The following is a 10000-nucleotide window of genomic DNA, read 5'->3' as shown; positions in this document are numbered from 1 at the left end:
AGAAACGAAAAGTAGAATCATACAGACAATGAAGAGCAGAAGGAAGATACATATGACGAATGGAGATGTACTGCACCAAAGAACGTTGAGTAAAGGTACTGAAGAACAAGTGTAAACATCCTTATATTACCCTCTTTTTATGTAATGGTCAGTTTTGTACGTCTTTTTTCCCGTTTTTTGCCCACTACGCCACGTCTTTATGCATAAGTAGCAAGAAAATAAGGGTCTTTGATAAACTCCGAGATCTAATTTGGAGAGACCTACGATGGTAATGAAAAGAACTCTGGAAAAAAAAAAAGTGGGATAAGAGAGGGAGAGGAGAGAGGAGAGAAGGGTAGGTAGGACACAACGAATTGGTTTGAGTGAAGGTTATGGGGGTAAAAAATTAATTCATCCAGCGTATAATTAATGCTTATCCTGAGGCATTAATGTCATCACTCACAACGACAACGACCATTAAGGAGAAAAATAGGCATTCATCTCACTCCCTTTTACCTTTTTTTTTTTTCCCTTGCCGTGGTCACAGCATCGCCAGCAGCAGCTACAGGGAGCGCCACGCACGGCTGCCTCTTGGTGGCTTTTGTTGTCTCCTCCTGGTCACGGTCACTCCCGAGGCTTCTGGCAAAGAAAGTGAGAAAATAAGAGTTGGCAGAATTCAGTACAGTAAACTACATCAACATGGGGCAGGTGCTGTTGCTTATCCACGCCAGGCCTTCAAGTTGAAATTGTTGTACCTTCTGGGTAATGTAACCTTAAAACTCTACTCAACGGCTTTCACAGTAAATACACCTAATTTTTTACCTGTCAGTGCACCTTGCTCCTTCTATGCTTCTAAACACCTGCAGCTTCCTAATACTTTCTTTCTTCACTGGAACCTTAACTTTAACATATACATGTACATCTCGGTGTCTCCTCAGCACACAAGCACAATTTACCTTTCTTTGAAAATATCTAAACATTGTATCGGGTAGCCCTCACACAGTATTAAACGGTATTATATGTCTAAGACATTTCACAGAAAAGATACACAGTAAAAAGATAGAATAATATTATGACAAGGCAATCTACCACGAAAAGCACACACACCTACATACGACTTGTAAAGAGTAGAGCACGGGACAACACACATCAAAGACGCTCCGACACAAAGGAATGGTCTATTTTGATCTCAGTGAAGGTAAAAGCAACAGGGCAGAGTGTGTGTGTCGTGGGGGGGGGGGATGAATGTTGGCTTGACACAGTCGAGTGAGCTGAAGCATGTTACGAAGATCTGAAGGAAGACTGGTAAAAAAAAGTACAAGACAGCGGTCAGGCAAGACGTCTGTTTGGTTACACGCTCTAGTACAGACAGCGTGTAGGACAAGACCACCACTGAGAGCTCAAAGAGTGGTAAGCACGTATGATCCTGGAGATAACAAGCCAGTAAACATTGCTTTCACGAAAAAATAAGTTAACTGATTATTCAGATTTGGGAGCGCGCAATGTAATTCTTGGGATACATGGTGTTTTTAATACTTTTACTTCAAGAGCCGCATCACTTAAGTCATATGAAACCACGCCTAAAAAAAATACTACAAAGACTGACTGACGGGCATAATAGAATTAGAGAAAGACTTACGATACACTCTGTACATCAGTCACGATGCGTCCACCTGCCTATATATCGCGGGTATATCTTAATTCTTTTAAAGACAAGTCTTCATCTTATTTACTACTTTTTTGACATTGTTCTCTCCGATGAAAATGACGATTATGATGAACTCTTTATAGATGTACTGTAACCACCAGCAGGAAGCTATGAGTCATTCTTAGAATCTTACAGTGTGTCTCTTACTTCTTTACCTATCAGTTTTACGAGTACTTTACAAAAACATTTCCTCTCTATTCATCTAATTCAGGATTTACATGAACGGATGATATAAACAACTTATTCTTGAAGTTTTCAAACTGAAACTTTTCATCATCTCGTTTCTTTTGAGGTAATTTCCGTCTTATGCATTCTTCCAATCGTTTTCTCCTCTTCTCGTCCTCTCTTTCTCCTACACACTATATTATGTTTCCTTGTATTGAACGCGAAAAGAAAAAAATCTAACCCTCCTTTTTTTGTTGGGGAGAGTTCTGGGTAAGTGACTCCTGGCTCGCTGTTTCACTTGCCCTTGTCACGCTGCGAGAAAATGCCACAAGTTGTGTTGTCTTTCTTAAAAACTCCACAAACTATATGACAGCAAGCATGAAGTGTGTGTGTGTGTGTGTGTGTGTGTGTGTGTGTGTGTGTGTGTGTGTGTGTGTGTGTGTGTGTGTGTGTGTGTGTGTGTGTGTGCGCGCGCGCTCCTCTTCCGGGTTACCATGATAAGTTCTATCCCATTGCGTGAAGTACTCATCACCCTTTTAAATTTTATGTACGTATTTCGTCGCTAAATCTAGTCACTGCCTCCCTGTTTAAACCTGCCACGTGTTTATCCGCCTAATTAATCGGATAAACGGAGGTGAGCCGCGTCCATAAACACAGCGTGGATGTACACAAAACAATCGCTGAATACCGTCCCCCTTCCCCTCCAGCTCCCCGACCCTATGCGCCCACACGCAGTTCAACTTTTCGATAACAATGGTGGGATTAATTTACACATATTAGTACTACATAGCTTCCCTTACATTTATCATCCAACCTTGTACATTATTACTAGTACATGCTAAACGTTCCTTTCATCGGCCTTTCTACACATGTAATATCTCTCTCTCTCTCTCTCTCTCTCTCTCTCTCTCTCTCTCTCTCTCTCTCTCTCTCTCTCTCTCTCTTTCTCTCTCTCTGTTCTGCAATACTCTTTTCTACGTAAATTTTCTACTCCCTTATATAAACTTTGCTCTTTTCTTCCCATCACAGAAACTCATTTCAGCACTGCCGCACGTCCACCTTTCACTGACAACATCCTCTCTTCTCTCTATTCACCGTCCTCTACTGGCCAGATTCCCTTTCCTCCTATCTGCTCTTTATCCAACAGATCTTCCCCCATCCCCATCCATCATTCCTTATCCAGACACCCACCCGTTCATCCAGAGCAAATCCAGTCCTTTCCTGCCTCTCTTCCCAATCTCTCACTTGATGAAGTCTCCCCCTCTCTCAGACTCGCATTAAAAAAAGAGAAGAGAATACTGTACTGTGCCGGGCTAACTAGCGACGTATGTAACACCAAAGCCTATGAAAGGGCAAAGTCAATATATATTATCATTGACTGCCATCACTGTACTGTAATTACATATTGGGATTTGCACTTTTCGGGTCACTTTGCAGGTATAACGTTTCCATGCAGGTGTAATTGTATACATATGAATGAATTTAGTGCTAATGACATATTGATAACAGAGTGCATGTGTAATAAGCACCGCCATAAATGGAATTCCCTCTACTCTCACACTCACACACACACACACACACTCTCTCTCTCTCTCTCTCTCTCTCTCTCTCTCTCTCTCTCTCTCTCTCTCAAACACAAACACAATACATACATAATGCTCCCTAGCCAAATAAAAACAAATGACGCAATCTGCATAATAGTAAATTCTGATGTGAAATTATCAGGTTTGCTGCCGTGTAACAGATAAAATGTGTCGCACTTTTAGTTGCTCGTGTTGAATCAACCACTATTTTTTTTTGTACACAACTAAATGCATGTGCAATACTGTAATTTACGGAGGCCAATTCAGTATTTTTTTGGTGAGTGTGTTATGTGAAGTATTATATATATATAGATTCGATTGTTTTATGGAATATTAAGTGCTAAATACTTCCATTGTATCTTTTCTGATTAAGTACTATTTATATATTTTCTTTTTCTCTCAATATATTATACTTTTCATTAACCTTTATTATCATTATGACATTATTTTTTATCGATATTTTCCTTTCCTGACCGTAACGCTCAATAAATCACGTTGTTTAGTTGTTTAGTATAAGCAAATATTGTCAGATACATAATACAATATAAACTCTCGCTGAATGTTATAGTTCAATGAATGCGACTATTGTGTTAAAATAAATATGGGTTACTAAATGCTGCGTTCGTCGATTACCAAATATTGTCCCGGGGAATGATAGTGTTAGCTAATTGTTTCCCTTTTTTCTCTACTTTCAGGTACGTTCATTGTTTCCTTAGATGAACGTGCATCGGTGTGTTCTCCAAGCTACACGTGAGAGTTAAGAGGATATCACCGGTTAGTCTTTGAGCATATTATCAGTTTTTGTTTACCTGTCTATCCGTCTGCATGTTGGTCTGTCTGCCTGTTTATCTTCCCCTTTGTATTAGTATTAGCCGTTGTAGTAGTGGTAACGGTAAAAACTAATAACAATAATTCGTAGATATTCTTCATACACTTTCTCCATACCCATTTTTTTCATACAATTTTAGGCCCGTCGGTACATAAACTTTCTTTCACCATTCATTCAACAGAGAAAACACAAAGTAAAATCCAACAAGACCAAATCAACGAGCCATATCCACTCCCTTGGGCCGCTCCCTTATACCTGCATCATCACTACCAATTTCTTAGGTGTGACGGACTCCCTTGCGGGGCTCCACCTCCTGCCACGGGGCTCCACAGAGATTTATTTCGCCCAGATTGGATTGAGCCGGATTAGGCTACGACAGGTTAGAGCAGAGGGGGGGAAGAGAGAATGGGGGCTGCGGTGGGTTTGGCAGAGGCAGTGGAGCTCACAGGGAGGTCGGTTTGACAGGGCGAGTCCAGGGCGTGGCGAGGTTCTGCAGGGTGCGTTGGGACGAAATTGAGGAGAAAGGTCGTGGTAGGATATGTGGGGAGACTTGTAGTGTGTGCGCCAGGCGTGGCAATTGTGTGGGACGTGTCAGCGTGGGTGAAATTGGAATGGGAGCTGATATGCGGCGGGATTGAAATGAGTGAGGTGTGGATCGAGGTGGAGTGTGATCGAGCGGGGCTTTGTATGTATGCTTGTGTGGATATGGTGATGTACATTGGGTGGAGACTAGCTGGTGCGAAATGTATCACTGTACGTAGGAAGGGACCCTTGTAAGTGAAATGTTGGAAAATGATTATATAGTACTTTTATTAATTTCTTGTCCATGTGTGACTTAATGATAAGGTATGACTGGACGAGATAATCAGGCAAACATGCTGGATGCCGGGGATAATACAACGGTGGATCATGACGACGAAGTGATTAGGAATTATACAGGAAACGTGCTTGCACAAGTCATGTAAGGAACATACATACTCGTATAAATTTTAGCACACTTTAATTATTTCATTCCAGAAATTATCTGAGGAGGAGAATGATCTTGAAGTAATTCGGGCACTAGTACAGCATTCAGCGAAGATGAAACATAAGGTGGAAATTTGATGATCTCTAATACTAATAATATTGAAATAACATTACCGTTTTCACCAAAAAGTTAGGCTAATTCTAAGTTAGGTCTAGATTGATTTATTTCACTAATCTGAATGGTGATCCCATTATTGTGCAGGTCACGTTTTGAAAACGGTCTTTATTTGTCAATGCCAGGATATTCGTCGGGGTAAGGATATTTCCATAATTGCCGATACTTGACATAAACAGACCTGAGACGATCTTCCTGGCCAACTGAAAGCGAAATTGTGAGGTCCTGAGAAAAGGAATCACATCAGTAAACTTCCAGATGTGACAAGGAATCATTATTAGTATGGCAGAATATCAGGTCGAATATCCGCAATAGTAAGTCACAAAGATTTTAGAATGACTGAGATGTCGAAATTCATTGTGTGGCGCCAGTCTGGGAAAGATAGTATAGAGAATTGTCTTCCAGTGTCGTAGGTGTGGCCGTGGTGTGGCAATTTTCAGCCAGCCGGAACGAAAAGGTGTGTGGTAAAAATTCAGGTAGCAATGAGGTCACAAAAAAGCAGGCAATTTACGACAATCGTTCAAAATTTTCGTCGCATTGTTCTCACGTCCCGCCCTTTTCTTCCTCCTGGCGTAAAGGACCAGAATAGCATTGTCTTCACTAACTCAGCGGCCATGGTGAGAGAGAGAGAGAGAGAGAGAGAGAGAGAGAGAGAGAGAGAGAGAGAGAGCGAATGAGCTTTCTCCACATCTCTCCCTCTTTTCCAAATTCTTCATTCTCTCATTTTTTCCTTTTCAGTTCCTCAATTATACCCTTAACCACCTCTCTCTCTCTCTCTCTCTCTCTCTCTCTCTCTCTCTCTCTCTCTCTCTCTCTCTCTCTCTCTCTCTCTCAAGCACACTACTCCCCTGAAACCATTCCTTCTCCAATACTTTTCCTCCTATTTTCCTCCTCCTCGTTCTCTTCCTCCTCCTCTTCCTCTTCCTCTTCCTCCTCCACCTCCTCTTCCTCCCCCTCCTCTTCCTCCCCTCCTCTTCCTCCCCTCCTCCTCCTCTTCCTCTTCTTCCCTTTCCTCTTCCTCTTCCTCCTCCTCCTCCTCCTCCTCCTCCTCGTCCTCCTCGTCGTTCCCCCTTTCACCTACCCCCTTTAAATCATCCCCACCCCTTCCATCCCCCCTGCTCCAACTTAACAGGTAGCGACAACAGCTGGCCTTAATTTACTTTTTCATCGACGCCGTTGCAAAGGCAGTAATTCTCCAACTCTCGCCAACAACACACCAACTTGCGATAATTGTGATGGACGACGGCGACCAGCGATCTGGCACTACGATATGGCGACGAGGTAGTGCCAACGACCACGCGATGATGACCTTTTTGGTGGTGGTGGTGGTGGTGGTGGTGGTAATGATGATGGTGATGGTGATGATGATGGTGATAAGGAGGAGGACGCTGTTGTTTTATTACTATTTTTGTTATATATGTATATTGCTTCTGCTTCCTATCATAACTACTATTACTGCTATAACTATTGCTACTACAATTATTGAAAGAACAAAAGCAACATCTACAACAACAACAACACCTACCTACTGTTACTCCTAATACAACAGCAACAACACCAACTAGCTACTACTAATACTACTATTACTACTAATACTACTATTGCTACTACTACCAATACTACTACTACTACTTCCACTACTAAAACCACTACTACTACTACTACTATTAACACAACAAATGTTATCCTTATCAACAGAAAGCTTTAAACATAATATAAATAATGCATGTGCTAGTAGTAATCAATCATATGTAATCTAATTAATTACGAAATAAAGTTGAACGAATTAACGTTGCTGGCACTACTGACGCTGCTGCTGCTAATTGCTATGCTAATGATGATCGCCATGAACGTAAGGATGATAAGATGATACAAGTTGTAATACTTCATCAAGACGGATGAAAATACTGCTACTACTACTACTACTACTACTACCAAAACTACTACTACCAAAACTACTACTACTACTACTACTGCTACTACTACTACTACTATTACCTTTAGTACTACTAGCACTATCACTACTATTACTATTATTACTACTACTACTACTACTACTACTACTACTACTACTACTACTAGTACTGCTACTATTACTTCTGCTACTACTACTACTACTTCTACTACTATTGCTAGCACGACGACTACTACTGCTATTGCTACTGCTACTATTACTTCTTCTACTACTATTACGTGCACACACGCGTATTAACGAACGCGCTCGCGCGTACACACAAACAAACTGATACACACACATACACACACACACACACACACACACACACACACACACACCGCGAAGTGTAGTGGTTAGCACGCTCTACTCACAATCGAGAGGGCCGGGTTCGAGTCCCGGTAAGCGGCGGGGCAAATGGGCAAGCCTCTTAATGTGTGGCCCCTGTTCACCTAGCAGTAAATAGGTACGGGATGTAACTCGAGGGGTTGTGGCCTCGCTTTCCCGGTGTGTTGTGTGTTGATGTGGTCTCAGTCCAACCCGAAGATCGATCTATGAGCTCTGAGCTCGCTCCGTAATGAGGAAGACTGGCTGGGTGACCAGCAGACGACCGAGGTGAATTACACACACAGACTCTCTCTCTCTCTCTCTCTCTCTCTCTCTCTCTAGTAATTGTGTAAATGTCTCAAACACACTCTCACAGCTTTCCACACCCCATGGGAGCCTTTATCCTCCCCAGCAGTCATGGCTGGGACACTCAAGCACTGGGCGCCACTGGCAGGCACGTTCAGGTACTCCCAGTTTCTCTCACCACCTCTCGTACAAACCGACATGCGATATCCGTGACCTTGTTAATATCAGGAATATTATTTAGCTGGACACACAAACAGGGGTGAGTACGAGAGGTAAAGTACGGATAACAGTTTGAGATTATGGTCTGAAGTATTTAAAGGAGAAAGAATATGTTTTAAATCGCTCCAAAGAAACAGAATGAAGTAGGATTTGTTGGCACCAGAATTGTCTTTAGTTCACAAGGTAACAAAACCTGCTGAGGTAAATGTTTAAAAAAAGATAATTCTGTTTTCCTTAAGAGTTTCGCCGATAATTTACTGAACTTTTCTTTAATAGTATGGAAGGTATGCCGTCACAGACACACACACACACACACACACACACACACACACACACACACACACACACACACACACACACACACACACACATGTACATACACAGTCAGACACACACACACACACACACACACACACACACACACACACACACACACATACACACGGTGGTGCCATCCATTGACAGCACAATACGATGCACAAAGACATTCATACAAGGAATTTGCTGTCTTGAGGAACAGGGCAGTAAGGAAGCTAAGTGTACATGCAGAATGTACACACATACACACACACACACACACACACGCAGGAGGCATGTACAAGCTATATGTAAAGCCTTGAAATGTGTGCGTTGTGTTTATCTTCATCGTGTGTGTGTGTGTGTGTGTGTGTGTGTGTGTGTGTGTGTGTGTGTGTGTGTGTGTGTGTGTGTGTGTGTGTGTGTGTGTGTGTGTGTGTGTTTATAAAATTACGAGCAGGTTTGACTATTCTGTTATCAATGCCTTGAAATCTGGAACATTGTTTTTACACTTACTTTTCGTTTCCATTCACGCGAGTAAAAAGCATCAACAATCTTTAAATTCTACGGCACTTTTACACTATTTTATTTTTAGTTACGCTAATGCTTTGTTAACCTATACTCTCTCTCTCTCTCTCTCTCTCTCTCTCTCTCTCTCTCTCTCAACACACAACACACTCAACACACAAAACGGCTGTTGGTCTCAAGTCGTTTACATATCTGGAAAATCCTGTAACAATTCCAGGCAGCAAATTCACTCCAGTGTTGCAGCGGAATAAAATCGACCATTCTGGGGAACAACACATAGGGGGCCATTTATACACCCTGGGGGGAAGCGGGGGATGGGGAACGAGAGGCAGGGAGGAGAGCGTGAACGAGAGAGAGAGAGAGAGAGAGAGAGAGAGAGAGAGAGAGAGAGAGAGAGAGAGAGAGAGAGAGAGAGAGAGAGAGAGAGAGAGAGAGAGAGAGAGAGAGAGAGAGAAAGGTGTGTGAAGGTGATTTTCTTCTTCCTTCTATTCTCAGAGCCTTGTAAGTATTTTGGCAATGATCCGAAAGCGATTATATGTATCATTGCAATTCGTAAACACTGTCCGGAAGGTTATGGTGTGTGTGTGTGTGTGTGTGTGTGTGTGTGTGTGTGTGTGTGTGTGTGTGTGTTGATACCTTTTATGAAGAATGTAATCGCCAGAAATGAAAGTGTAAAGCCATAATGACCTACACGAGAGAGAGATATAGATAGATAGATAGATAGAGAGAGAGAGAGAGAGAGAGAGAGAGAGAGAGAGAGAGAGAGAGAGAGAGAGAGAGAGAGAGAGAGAGAGAGAGAGAGAGAGAGAGAGAGAGAGAGAGAGAGAGAGAGAGAGAGAGAGAGGGAGCAACGTAAGAACTCGGGTTACTAGAAGAATTTCTCAGCTCTACCTCCCGTTTCTTCTCTGTCTCCCTCCCTCCTCCCAATGTTCTTGTTCTTCCTCTCCCTCTCGCCCTTCCTTTC

General features: G+C 42.3%; 1 protein-coding gene and 1 long non-coding RNA gene across 5 annotated transcripts in view; one reads left to right on the top strand and one right to left on the bottom strand.

The window, feature by feature from the left end:
* Window positions 1-10000, top strand: part of LOC123520853 — a 364869-nt gene that overhangs the window by 143830 nt on the left and 211039 nt on the right. The gene's annotated exons all lie outside the window — the stretch shown is intronic.
* The window catches only part of LOC123520854, an 84432-nt gene continuing 74941 nt past the window's right edge, over window positions 510-10000 (bottom strand). The window contains exon 2 of the long non-coding RNA XR_006679399.1: window positions 510-618. This is a non-coding gene — a long non-coding RNA (uncharacterized LOC123520854). The remainder of the gene's footprint in view (window positions 619-10000) is intronic.

This window comes from Portunus trituberculatus, chromosome 47 (assembly GCF_017591435.1).
Source record: "Portunus trituberculatus isolate SZX2019 chromosome 47, ASM1759143v1, whole genome shotgun sequence".
NCBI classification, from domain to species: domain Eukaryota; kingdom Metazoa; phylum Arthropoda; class Malacostraca; order Decapoda; family Portunidae; genus Portunus; species Portunus trituberculatus.
The sequence above is the reverse complement of the archived record's forward strand: the minus strand, read 5'-3'. Positions and strand labels throughout refer to the sequence as shown.